This window comes from Thamnophis sirtalis, unplaced genomic scaffold (assembly GCF_051295495.1).
Source record: "Thamnophis sirtalis isolate CommonGarterSnake01/CBP01778 unplaced genomic scaffold, rThaSir2_p1.2 scaffold_11, whole genome shotgun sequence".
Taxonomy (NCBI): Eukaryota; Metazoa; Chordata; class Lepidosauria; order Squamata; family Natricidae; genus Thamnophis; species Thamnophis sirtalis.
Window position 1 is genome coordinate 19,716,056 of NW_028261391.1, and position 14,129 is coordinate 19,730,184.

Genomic DNA, 14,129 nt, shown 5'->3' on the forward strand with positions numbered 1-14,129 from the left:
AGCAGGGGGGTTGGATTAGAGAGAGCTTGCTTCCAAGTTTTTTATTCTCTGATAAGCAGATCTGCTAGGGTTGGAACTAATATTAGAGTGGACTCACTTTGAAAAGTTGTCATTCTAACGCGACACTAATAGTTTTGGTTTTTTTGCTACAGCTATAATATATAGAAGGGAAATAGAAGAACTAAACCAGGTTTAAACAACATATACAATAAAATACCAGAGTTGGAAGGGACCTTGGAGGTCTTCTAGTCCAACCCTCTGCCTAGGTAGGAAACTATACCATTTCAGACAAAGGGCTATCCAACATCTTCTTAAAGACTTTCAGTGTTTGGGCATTCACAACTTCTGGAGGCAAGTTGTTCCACTGATTAATTGTTCTGACTGTCAGGAAATTTCTCCTCAATTCTAAGTTGCTTCTCTCCTTGATTAGTTTCCACCCATTGCTTCTTGTTCTACCCTCAGACGCCTTGGAGAATAGTTTGACTCCCTCTTCTTTGTGGCAACCCCTGAGATATTGGAACACTGCTATCATGTTTCCCCTTGTCCTTCTTTTCATTAAACTAGACATACACAGTTCTTGCAACCATTCTTCATACGTTTTAGTCTCCAGTCCCCTAATCCTCTTTGTTGCTCTTCTCTGCACTCTTTCTAGAGTCTCCACATCTTTTCTACATTCGTGGCAACCAAAACTGAATGCAGTATTCCAAGTGTGGCCTTACCAAGGCATTATAAAGTGGTATTAACACTTCACGTGATCTTGATTCTATCCCTCTGTTTATGTAGCCTAGAAATGTGTTGGCTTTTTTGGCAGTTGCTGCACACTGCTGGCTCATATTTAAATGGTTGTCCACTAGGACTCCAAGATCCCTGTCACAGTTACTACTATTAAGCAAGGTACCACCTATACTGTACCTGTGCATTTTGTTTTTCTTGCCTAAATGTAGAACCTTACTCTTTTCACCATTGAATTTCATTTTGTTAGATAGTGAACAATGTTCAAGTTTATCAAGATCCTTCTGTATCTTAAGTCTGTCTTCTGGAGTGTTGGCTATTCTTGCCAGCTTGGTGTCATCTGCAAATTTGGTGAGTTTGGTGAATATGCATTTTTTAATTTAAAAAAGTCCAATTATTTAAACAAAATGTGATATACACATATTACAATAAATTCAGAAAAGTATTGGAATAAAGCTTGCCTAAACAGTTTCCTATGAATCTTTACTGTATTGAGGGAGGGTCAGTTCAAAGGCTGAGAGTAAGGTGTGATTTTTGGTCAATCCAAGTTCTGGTGGGAAAAAAGGAAATAATTTATACTGTAGAAAGAAATAAGTATGAATAACAAAATAACAGAGTTGGAAAGGACCTTGGAAGTCTTCTAGTCCAAATCCCTCTTCAAGCAGGACACCCTATACCATTTCAATGGCTGTCTAATTTTTTCTTAAAAACCTCCAGTGATGTTAGGTAAATTGTTGCACTGATTAATTGTTCTAATGTTCAGGAAATGTCTGCTTAGTTCTAAGCTGGTTCTTTCCTTTATTAGTTTCCATCCATTGCTTCTTGTCCAGCCTTCAGGTGCTTTGGAGAATAGGTTGACCCCCATCTTTTTTTGTGGCAACCTTAGATATTGGAACACTGCTCTTGTATCACCCCAGTCCTTCTTTTAGTTAAATTACGCATACCCAGTTCCTGCAACCATTCTTTGTATGATTTAGTTTCCAATCTCCTAATGAAAAGAAAACAGGTAGGACACAATCTCAATATTTTACAGAAAAGTTGAGATTCAGAACTCTAGTGTAGTCTGCATGGTGCTGGGAGTTGTAGTTCAGCAATCTGAATGGCCTTAGTTTCTCCATTAGATTTCCTACTTTCTATACTCTTTGTGTACAATTGTTTTTTTTTCTTACTACAGCTCACCATGCTTCCATATTGTCCTGTCAGATATTTTTAGAGCTTTCTCTCGAAGAGTGTAGCAGATTGAATTTCTGCCACTCTGGATTCACTGCCTACAGTAGGTCACGTTCTGACCTCTTGAACGTGCTACTTCTCTGAAGTGAAAAAGTGTTGCTTACTTCTCATCCAGCTTGCCGGGAAAATGTACAAATTAAGCTGAGTTGCAAATTAAAAATTAAATTAATTAAAATTAAATTAAATGATAAAATGCACGCTACATCTCAGTAACATCATGTGAACTTTCACCTCTGATATTTCCTTTCCAAATATTCTGGAGAACAGCAAGTTTCCCAAAACAAAGCCTACCCTATTTGTTGGAACTATCATGCCCAGGAACTTTAGATCAAGCCATCTGGCAATTCTGCAAATTGCATTCTGAACCCATCTGTAGGGTACCAGAAGGTGGGAAAGCTGCTGTAGGAGGTGGCTTCTTTTACAGTCATATGAAGTTGGCAAGTACATCAGTGTAGATGTTATGGGTGAGTTAACTTGCCGTGCTTGCAAAATGAATTGCCCACCAGAGATCTTTTTGGCACATTCCATACAACATCAGCACTGATGCTATCCCCAGCCCCAGATGACTGTGGACCCAGAAACCTGGAAAAGGATTGTCATCTTTCTACTATATAGTTTGTTCTCCTAGTTCACTCTACACTGAATAGGCCTATTGAGTATATTTAATCCAAGACTGGCTTCCCAGGATGGCAGTAGTGTTCCATCTTGGGAATGTAAAAATCTGTCTTATATCAGGAGCAACTGTCCTCTGTTTCGGGGTGATGCTTTTCCAGCCCTACTGGGACATCTCAGGAATGAAGTTTGGGACCTTCTTCCTGAAAACTATGTATCCTATGGGCCTCTTTCCAGAGAGGACTGTTCCTCCAGCTTATTGCCTAACATTCATTAGAGATGTTGGGGAATTGAGCTTAGCAAAGATTGTATTCTCTCACTGAATAATGGGCCACTTCTCTGGGGAACGAGTTGGATGCCATTGCTAAGAAAAGGATGGCATTTGCTTCCATGTCTGATTGCTATTTATCCAGATGCTATTTATATTGAATTACCTTTTCCAAGCATGCTGTCATTTCTGAGCTGATCTGGGAGAATTGGGACACAGATGGGTTCTTTGCCAATAGGTGACCTTATGATCCTTAGAAGTCACCGCTAGCAGAATAATAAACTCATGCCTTGCCTGAAGAAAGAGGAAGAATGACAAACTGATTAAAAAAACAATGTTCAAAGAAAATTCGCCAAAGCGGTGGCGGGGGGGGGGGAATGAAAAAGTATATTCCATAGACAATATGAACTTAAGTCTTCTGCCTCTTACTTTATAGATACATATACAGTCATTAAGAACTTACAAAATGGGGGGATAGTCAGAGTAGGAGAGAAGGTAGGAAGGGGAAGAAGAAAAGAGAAAGGAGAGGAGGAAAGAAGAAGGTAGAGAAGGGATTTTGGGAAGACGGAAGAAGTAGTAGGGTTATTATAAAATAAGATAGATGTATGGGGTGGCAGGAAAGTGACTTTTTACATGAATTGTGACAAATGTTAAAGGATAACATATAAATATCAATAGTACTTATGAGAATGTTTGTGAATGTATATATGAGAAAGAAAAATAAAACTTTTTTTTAAAAAAAAGAACTTCCAACACGATGAATATGATCGAAACCTATGAATACTACAGAATGTTTTTGTCTAGAGACTGCCTTGCTCCTATTTAATGACTATGAATTAACCATTATGTTGTACTACATTTGAGTTATGCCCTTCATTTAGCATCTGCTTCCTACTACACAGAGAACTATATTTAAAGCCAGTTCCCCAAACTTGTATTGTCTTTCTGTAAAACTCAACTATTAGTTTCATTCTTCCCTCTGGCAAAATCTTACTCTGGTTATACAAAATTTAACTATTTGGATGCAAAGCCGAACATTTTGCCATTTTTTTTTCCACATTTAAGAACACATATCTGAGTTTTCTCCCCTGGCTTATTGCAAAACCTAAAAAAGAATTGTTCAAAAATTGATTATAATAGATTATAAATAAATGATATTTTTCATATATCCCACCTTAGTTTAATGGGCTGGGCAAAACGCTGCTCTGATTTTACAGCAGGAGTTGCTGTAGATAACTTTGGAATATAACACTTCCATAATTTGTAGGAACATAATTACATGTGCACCCTTGATCACCATAGTTGTGGTAGACTGTGGTCTGAAAACTAGAGGGGAAAATAGACTGGAAATGTATTTGAAAAAAAAGCTGTGATTTACCTTAAGAGGTTGGGGAAACTGCCAGGCAGGTGGGAAGGAGTCAAGCGAGGGTCTAGCTTGCAGTCCTTGCCCAGTCACCAATGACATAAACTTGATCACCGCCCCCACTCCCCAAGATCCATGAAGCCTTATCTGGTCCAGGGAAAGGCAAGCACTCTGGTGAGACATAGGTGTTACTAACCTTCATTATTTACAAGAGGCTCTGGTTGCTTTCCTCTGACATAAAATATTTTAAGAATTTTTCCCAATACATAGAACTGTAAATCATACAATAGCACTGCCTTGCACGAAGAGCAGCAAAATTCATTACGTACTCTACAGATGGAGGTTTACAAGCCTTGCTATTAATGATGAAAGCAGAAACCTGGTGTTTTCTGTTACCTTTATATGAATGCAAGTAAATCAATTGCCTTGAACTACAAGAAGTATTACAGATCTGCCACTGAGGTGATTAGCCATAAAGCTCCATTCTCTGTTTATGCAATGAGCTTGTCTTTGTTTGTGTACTTTAGCTTAAAAAAGAAGTACAGGAAAAATGCATATTATATAGTCTTCCTCATTACTAAAATTACAGGTTAGCCTTTTCCTGAAATATCATTACAGCAAAAAACTTGTACTGCCAATTATTTAGAAGTACTATAATGGTAAGATTTGAGCGAGTTTTAGCACCAACATTGAATTTCTCAATTTAAAGGAAAACACTTATAGAGATGTTATTGTAAGATTGGAGTAGGTCAGGAAACTGTTTATGTTTTTACGCCGGTTTTCTAAATAAACAAACATGAGTTAATAGCCTACCATACTTTAACAGCCTGCTGGGAATGGGGGAAAAATAGAAACGACATTTCTTTGCTAGGCCTTATGTTGCAGCCTATTTGGTTTGTGTACTAAGCATGGAAAAAGGATAAAATACTTCATATTTCTTCTATAATTTCTTTTGTTTGGCTACAAAACAAAATTCACCATGCAGTAAGCAACCCTTATGATGATCAGCCTAAAGGTTGTCTTAAGTTGTAGCCCAACTAAGACTGGATCAAGTTATCAACGTCAGTAAGATATGAAGCTCTAATTATGCTAATACCATGTATTATTTTATTATGGAAAGGACTGACTTTTAAAGCTATGTTTCTCCCCAACTATCCTAAAACTCAGTATGACATGAGTATAATCCCTACCTGTTTTCTTTTCCAGATGCTTGTCCAGATCAAATTAGCTTTAATATGATTGCTGTATCACTTCCCATCATCTGCTGCCCAATCTTTTTGTTAAACTGGTCATCGTAGGGATTCTCTATTTCCAAGCCATCTTAATACAGGTAGTTCTCCCAGAATGTATGTTACTAAGCTAGGCAGTTGTTAAGTGAGTTGTACCTTTTGTGTCACACTTATTTAAGTAAATTGCTGCAGTTGTTAATGTGAATCATGCGGTTGTTAAGGGAAGCCAGGTTCCCCCATTGTCTTTGCTCCCAACTTGGAAGATCACAAATGGTGATCACATGACCCCAGGACTCTGCAACCATCATGAATAAATGCTGGTTGCCAAATGCCCAAATTTTGATCATGTGACCGTGGAGATGGTAATGCAGCAATGGTCATAAATATGAAGATCAGCTGTCAATCATGTTTTTCAATGCCATTGTCACTGAACAAATGGTTGAAAACCAAGGACTTTCAATCCTTTCTCTTTGGACTATTTCCTGCATTTTAGTAATCCCCCAATTTCTTAATAATATATAATACTGATTATAATTCATATGTCATTTCTACACATCACCTAGCAAAATATGCAACCTAAGGAGCCTGTACAGGTCAGTTGTAGTGCTAATTCATCTTATATAGCTGTTTAGACATGCAGTGGAACAATTATGTAAACAGATGCAAAATTCACAGAGAAGCCAACATGAATAAGTTCCTTTTTGGAAGAGGAGGAGGAGGAGGAGGAGGAGGAGGAGGAGGAGGAGGAGGAGGAGGAGGAGGAGGAGGAGGAGGAGGAAAGGATAATTAAAACTATTTTTGAAAGTTCCTACTTACTGACCTTTCTTATGTATCCAATTTCTATTTCTCTCTAACTGATTCTCAAGGTATTTGAGATTTTTTCTTTTAAGAAAAAAATCTTGGTGCTTTTTGATTGAAAGTGATGATGGAGAAGATACAATTGTTATTTTTTGTTCCACACAACATTCCATCACTCTGAAAACTCTCTGATTGATGTGTAATGAAAGATAAGACATTTTCACACATATTTCTTGGTTGCCATACAACTGTATCTGTACAAGACCACTATATTCACACCACAAGAATTTCTACAATGTTGGCCCTGGAAGGAAAATTGAAACAAAATGCTCCTTCATCGATGTAGTGATAACATGTAGGAAGGAGAAAAAAATAGATCAGACTTATTTTTCTGGATCTTATTTGTGTAAACTGATTGTGAAATTGATGTGCTAGATATTTTCTCTGGATAATTACATATGTATATTAAAGAAAAGAGCTTATATTATATCCACTTCAAATCAGCATACAGCTAGTCAGCAGAGAACTCAAATTTTCAAAAAGAGATTGCCTTTGTCATTTCCCCTAAATGCTTTTTACTTCACCAAATGAATCAGCTTCACGATTTCCCTGCCTGTATTTCACCCTCCTACTTGGAATTGCCACATGTTCTCTTCTTCTGATGAATCCTGTCTCATCCCTACACTGAACCCACTCTGTTCTTTCTGCAGAAAACGTGTTTGCGAAGCTACATATTCATACTTGTACTGTGGATATTATTAGACATGCAAATAGAGACTAAAATAATGCACTGAGAGTGTAAATCCTGATTCTTCCCAAGTTCTTGCTCCTTTTTGAGCAAAGGTTTTGGCTGGATAAAGTGATGCCACAACACAATCAATCCTCAATATGCCCTTTTTCAGGTTTTGTTTGGAGCTGAACTATGAGCTGTGAACTAGAACCTGTCAAAAATACTTCTGCAGTGAAACTAGAGAACCACTGGCCATATGCAGAATATCTGAATTCACCAAGGAATAACTGCTAACTACTTCTCTGTTGTTGTTGTTATTATTAGTTGCAAAGTCATGTCCAACCCATTGTGATCCCATGGACAACGTTCCTCCAGGCCTTCCTGTCCTCTACCATCCTCTGGAGTCCATTGAAAATCATGCCTACTGCTTCGGTGACTCCATCCAGCCACCTCATTCTCTGTTGTCCCTTTCTTCTTTTGCCCTCAGTCTTTCCTAGCATTAGGCTCTTCTCCAATGAGTCCGTCCTTCTCTATACTACTTCTCTATAGAGATGAAATAGAGGAATTTTCAAGGAGGAGGCTGCATGCTAGTGAAGATGCCCTTGTTACTAAAAATGGGAACACATCTAACAAAATGTGTGTTAGATGTTCCTAATGTTTTACTACATGACCCATGGTCCATTGTCATGAGTCATATTGCCTAAGCCCTTTGGGAACTAAAATCCAAAATATTTAAAAGGCATCAAGTTGGTCCATACAGCTGATTTCATTCCTTACTGCCATGATATTCCACAGAATGCCATAGCATTCTACCTAATGTTCTAACTATTTTTCTCATATGTAGCTTAACTAGGAGAGAGCTCATATCCAGTTCCATCATTTCAGTAAGTGATTGCTGTTGACTTGGGGAAGTTGCTTTTTCTTTTTTGGTTGGGAAGATTTTGCCAACTCAGAGCCTTTTCAGAAAGAGATCAAAATTAAGAAAATTCACAATCCCAAACTGATTGGAGGAAGAGAGAAGAGGTTCAGGATAGCTACCTCCTAGAATCTCTCCAGATATATCTAGTAGGTAAGACCATTATAGCTTTAATTTGGCAAGATTCTGTCCATTAGGTGTAAGCTAATAAAGGATTGAACTTGATTGGATCTCACTGTCTTGTCTCTGGGCTTGTGTTTGACAGTCTTCTATCTCTTTAATATTCCCACCTCTTTAGCCTCAAGTTGCTATAAATCTAAATATTTAAAAAAATGCAAGGAGAATAGAAAAATCCAAAGACATTACATTACATACATTGTCTCAATTAATCATACTGGCCAATCCTTCCTTGACTGCAATGATAGAAATTACTCACTGTTAGAATCAAGAGGTTGTAAACCCTTGAGCAAGTAATCTTTCATAATATCCCTTAGCCTGAAAGATATATCTAAATGCTTTGGTTGCTCTTAAATCCCCAGTTGTATCTCAAAAAGCTGAAGGCACTGCAGAACAGATACATAATTTCTAAAAAAGGAAAGAAAAGCTGAAGTATTTGGGGTAGAACTGATTTTTTTTTAAAATCATGCATATTATGAAGATTTTTATTTTGCTAGTAGCGCAAGCTCTCCTTCTTCTTACCTAGCTCTCATAATCAGTAAATTTGAAACTATATGAAATATGCCTTTAAAGAATATGTAAATCAGATTGTAAGTACCTTTTTGAGTGTCCATCATAACTTCAAATGTTCTCTAAGTAACCATTTGTTAAGTCATTTGGCATTTGTTAATGCCTAATGAAATTTGTTCAATCATGGCTAGTTTATAAAAAATAACTGTATTATTGAATGCTGAATCTGTCTTCAGAAGTGCAGCAGTTTGATGCAAGCACCAACTTGTCATGTCCACTGTCTGCAGTGCTTGTAAAAAGGAGTTAAGATACATGAATGAAGATAGCACTCATTTATTACGAGCAGGGTCAGAATACCAATATTCTACATACCCACACCACTTATTGGGCTTTGGGATGATGGATTTGTTTAATGCCATTCACGGGCTTGAAGATGGAAATGTGCTAGACCACAGGCTTATAGGGAAGAAATTGTGAATTGAAGGCAGTTTACTAAAAATGGAACAGACAACGTGGTTGAATGAAGAGCCAGCAAGTAGACCAACTCTTCATAATTCCTTTCTGGACTTCAGATGAGTCTCAAATACCCCTGACTGTTGGTCCTCATGAGGACACTGTAAGACAGGGGTCCGCAGTTAGTTTAGACCTCTGGAAAATAAGGGCATAGAAGTCTTTTGGCTCAAACCATGTTCAGTGCTCTCAAAAGGACATGGGGTTTGCGTACTTTTTTTCCCTAATCACTTTTGGAAATTGCTCGTTAACTGCTTTCCAGCTATTAGCAACTTTTGGATCGACAAGTTTTATAGCACCAAGTGAGTTTTCTTTAAATACAAGTTTAAGGACTTAATTATTTTCTTTTGCAATAAACAGCAAAAGAGTGATTAGAACTTGATTTTGGAAAGCTATAAATGGACTTAGGATCCAGATGGAATTGAAATAATATTTTGGAATTAATTATAAGAATCCTTTTGTGTGAAAACGCTTTTGTTTTGAATTCTCTCTTTAAAAAAAAGATGATAGGATTAGACTTTGCAGGTTAGACAGTAGAGTGCACCAGGAGGAACTAAAGATCACCATTAAAGAAGTTAGATTTGACTTACTAATACAGAATGAAACAAAATATTTTAACTTTGGACATATTGAAAGATAGTTTTGAACAATGGACCTATGAGTTAATTATTAAAAGGTCTGCCTCTATATACACACTGTGTGTGTGTGTGTGTGTATGTGTGTGTGTGTGTATATATATATATATATATATATATATATATATATATATATATATATATATATATATATATACACACACACACATACATACATACATACATACATACATACATACATACATACATACATACATACATACATACATACATATATATATATATATATATATATATATATATATATATATATATTACACATACATACATACATGCATGCATGCATACTACGTTCCAAAGACGTTATGAAAGAGAAACAAGTTTTACCTGACCAGATGGAATTTATCTGAAAGTGGATTTTAAAATGATAAGATTACAAGAATCCTATAGGAAATGTTACCCTGGACAATTACAAGGCATATACAAGTAACCATAACAAAAAAAATTAAAAAGTAATCTGAATAAAGTAATCTGAATAATTTTGCTGTATTAGGTTTCAATAGGCTTGTTAAAGTTTTGAAGAATTTTGTGGAAAAGGTCAAAAAAATTTTTTAATCAAATTCTGCCATTGTTTCAACGGACTAAAGAACAATATTGTTAAAAGTAAAAGAAAGGAATATAATGTTGGTTTACTTGACCAAGGTTAAAACAGACACGCTGTTATCTTTGGTAAACCTTAATGGACTTTGCTGATCAGGACTGAACAATAAGCTTTAAGGATTTGTATATAGGTAAAAGCATAGATATGGTGAGAAGATATCACTTGCAGTATTTTAAGAAAAAGTGCTAAATTACAAAAAATGATTGTGATAAAGTGGATGTGATTTCTTTATATATTTCTTTTCTTTTTCTTTATTCTTATTCTTTCTATTTTCACTTCTTCACTCTCTTTTTTATTTTTAGTTTCTATTAATTTTTACCTGTTTAATTGTGACTTTGAATTAAAAAAAACAAATGCTATGCCACATGGACCATTTTGGATTATTGAAACAAGGCAGGCAACATGGCAATTATCCCACATTACTGCTGGACTTCTAGAAGCCTCTGTTCTAATGGTGGTTGCACTGTTGCAATCATGGGCTCTTTGCCAATCTCCAGGCTTCAGCAAAAGCTTTGCCACTCGCTAGATGCCAGCCCTACAGTGACTCTTTCTCTTCATTAGTTGCATTATTTTTCTCAGTGCTGTGGCTGTAGCTTCTTCAATCCAATCTTTCTCCCCCTGGTTCCATTTTGCAAAGGACTATAGGGGGAAGATTTCATCCACCATTTTAAGATGGAAGGTTGAAAATGACTGCACTCCAGAGAGGTGTGGTAAGCCTAATGGGAAGCCTCTGTAGAAATGTAATGCCCAAATAAGATTCCCCAAAAGGGACACTTCCTTATCAGTAACCCTGCCCTCATTTATGTTCAAGATTGGGCAGTGGCTGGGATCATCACAATGGGGAGAGGAGACTTTAAAAAAAAACACAATAGAGGCTTTCCATTTCCAAATAAAATGCTCCATAGGACATAGAATGGTGAATCTGATCCCCTAAACATTTAAATGGTCTTAGCAACAGTATTGTTTTATTTCCTGGAAAAAACAATGCATACATCTAGATTTAAACCTGCAAGGTCCAGAGCTTTTCAAAGCAACAAACAGCAATGCATATAAAAGGAGTAGCTATAAAACAATCAGTAGTTTTAAAGCTCCAGCAACAGAAAATCAGGTGAATAATCTGGACTGTGAAACACATTGCCTTTTTTTTTAAAAAAGGAAAGATTAATATTGAAAAATCCCATTAGACATGGTTACTATATTTCTAATAGTAACTTCAATAAAGAAAGTAGTCTGCAAACTGTTTTAAACATTTTAGGATCCTAAAAGACATGCTTACATTGATGCTATATTTTGTAACTCTTCCCCCCTCCCAAGTCTCTTCCAAGGAGATCCAATTCAGACATTTTACTTTTTTTTTAAAAGGAACTATATGGGAATAATCCTATATAGGACTATTAAGGTAGAAGTAGAGAAGAATATGTGGAGAAATATCTCCTTCATTCCTCACTCATCATCTGGAATGTCCTTGTTGCATAGTCACACAACAGAAAATAGCATTTTATTTGGGATAAGCAGCTAGCTAATTCAGTCCCCAAAGCTTTTCAAAGCACCAGTTTTCAAGCTCAGGATCTTCTCTCAAGGCAACACATGAATTAAAACAGAGATCAGAATCCAGTCCTCAAGAGATCTTAGCTACTTTCAAATGCAAATGAACTAAGCAGCTGCAATGTTCTACTAAGAATTCAGGTGCAGAACCACTGTCCTGAAGAGACACAAGGCTTGGCTGAAAGAGTCTTAGCCATCATACCTGTAATGCACAAAAGTTGCCATAAAATTCTAGTTTCTGACACAACAGAAGAATGGAAAACAATTACAATTCTCTGTATCCTACTTAAAACCACATCTCAATTAAATCAGATGGTATGTTTTCACTCTGTTGGCTCTGCCTATTCCCTTTCTTGTTTCCATGCACTTTTTTGGGGTATAGGTCTTGATACATCCAGTGAAACACCAATAATATCATTGGAATAAAAAAGCTTTTCATTTCCATATTATTCTCATATTGATAATCATTGCTGAAGATAACCTACCGCTGATCTTCTTTTCAAATTCAGCTAAAAAAACCCAGCTTCAATAAACTATATGGGGGCGCGGGATACTGTAAACCAAAACCTTGTATTTTTTTTTTAGTATATTTAGTCTAATCCAGATCTGTCACAGGAACTGTGCTTCTCACTTTCTCTTCAAGCATACCATTGAAATTGATCGTTTTGACACTTGCCTGATGCTTCTAGCAACGGACCATCCCTAATGGGCTACCTGCAAAAGACTGCATATAAACACTTTCACTTTAGTGCGTAAGTACTAGCATATATTCACAGGCGTGACACAAAAGTATGCCTAAGGGGCAAATACTGAGCTTACAACAGAACAATTCCTATTCAGACCTGTAGATACTGTTTTATACTTCTGGTTGGAAGGAATAGCTCCTGGAGAAAATCCTCATGGGATGGACCATGCCAAAGAAGATTAGACCGAACACTGGGCAAGCTGAAAGAAAGCATCCTGTCTAAGTTTGCTTTAGGTCGTAAACAAGACTATCTTGTTCTATCTTCCTGGAATCTCAGTGGCTGTCAACCACTATCTTTCAACCCAACCTGCCTCCTGGGGCTGTTGTGGTGGGGAAAAAAGTGGATAAGAAAGTGCTATCTGGAGCTCCAGGAGGAAAAGCAGATCAGTCTATGGAACAAGGACATCATCCACAACCCTTACACGCTGCATCCAAAGTGTGCTGAAAGTCAGCCATAAAGGTGTGGCACACAGTCATTTCAATCCTTGACATCTCTAGGGAGAGGTGGGGGAATCCCTCTCTGAGCCCACTGATATTTAGTGTAGATATACTGACCTAGGTCTATGTAGAAGACCACTTCCTCTGCTGTTCACTCCTTGGAAGAAACTCAATGCTCCAAGTGCAATGCAGAGAAGGTCCCACTTCGTGTGTGTGTGTGTGTGTGTGTGTGTGTGTGTGTGTGTGTGTGTGTGTGTGTGTGTGTGTGTGTGTGTCTCTCTCCATGTGGGAGGATCCTTACTGCCTGCCACCATGTGAATGAACCTTCTCAAGCTGTTTTGGTTGCCAGGTGTAAAAGTCATGTCCCCCTCCTCCTCCTCCTCCTGGGGATCCCTTCCCATCTCTCCCCCCCCCCATCCCGGTTGACCTGAACATAACAAGAGTGCCTCCGCTCAACCTCCTTTTTCCCAGGACGCCCCGATTTCCGCCGCCACCTCTCAAATGGATCTTATTTAAGTTAGGCGAGACTTACTCCAAACGAAGCGCAGGTGGGACGGGAACCCGCAACTAGATCCCAGCAGATGGTCCAGCAGCTGAGAAGTTCTCTCTCTCTCTCTCTCTTGGCTTCCTCCGCTTCCCGTCTCCAGCCCAGTTTTTGCAACCGTCGGGAAAAGCTCTCCCTCCCCCCCCCCACAGCCCTGAAAGCCATTTCGCTGCTGCTCGGCTAGAGACCGGGATAAGAAGCTGACCGGATCCAGCATTTGCCTCCCTCTCCCGCTCAGTCCCCATCACCGTGGCACGGCAGACCCTCCCCTCAGTACCATTTTTTTAAATATATATATATATATTTGCATCAGACAGGGAAGAAGGGGGGGGAGGATACAGCTGAGCCGGGGGAGCTGAGATGCCCCCTCCCGCAGATTCCGGAAACCTTCCGGCCGGGTTTCCCCTCCCCGCAAGAGAGAAGTGAAGGCGAGGAGCCTCCCTCGATGCAACGGTCGGGATCGAGCTATTGGCTCGCCTCTTTCGCCTCGGCGGGAGCCACGCGCTCGTCCTTGGAAGCGGGCGG

The 14,129-nt window shown here is 38.2% G+C and overlaps 1 long non-coding RNA gene across 2 annotated transcripts in view; it reads right to left on the reverse strand.

Moving 5' to 3' along the window:
• The window catches only part of LOC148043549 (uncharacterized), a 67,952-nt gene extending 54,241 nt beyond the window's left edge, over nt 1–13,711 (reverse strand). For both annotated transcript variants that reach the window (XR_015697993.1, XR_015697994.1), the window contains exon 1: nt 13,593–13,711. This is a non-coding gene — a long non-coding RNA (uncharacterized LOC148043549). The remainder of the gene's footprint in view (nt 1–13,592) is intronic.
• Between the last annotated feature and the right edge of the window lie 418 nt (nt 13,712–14,129).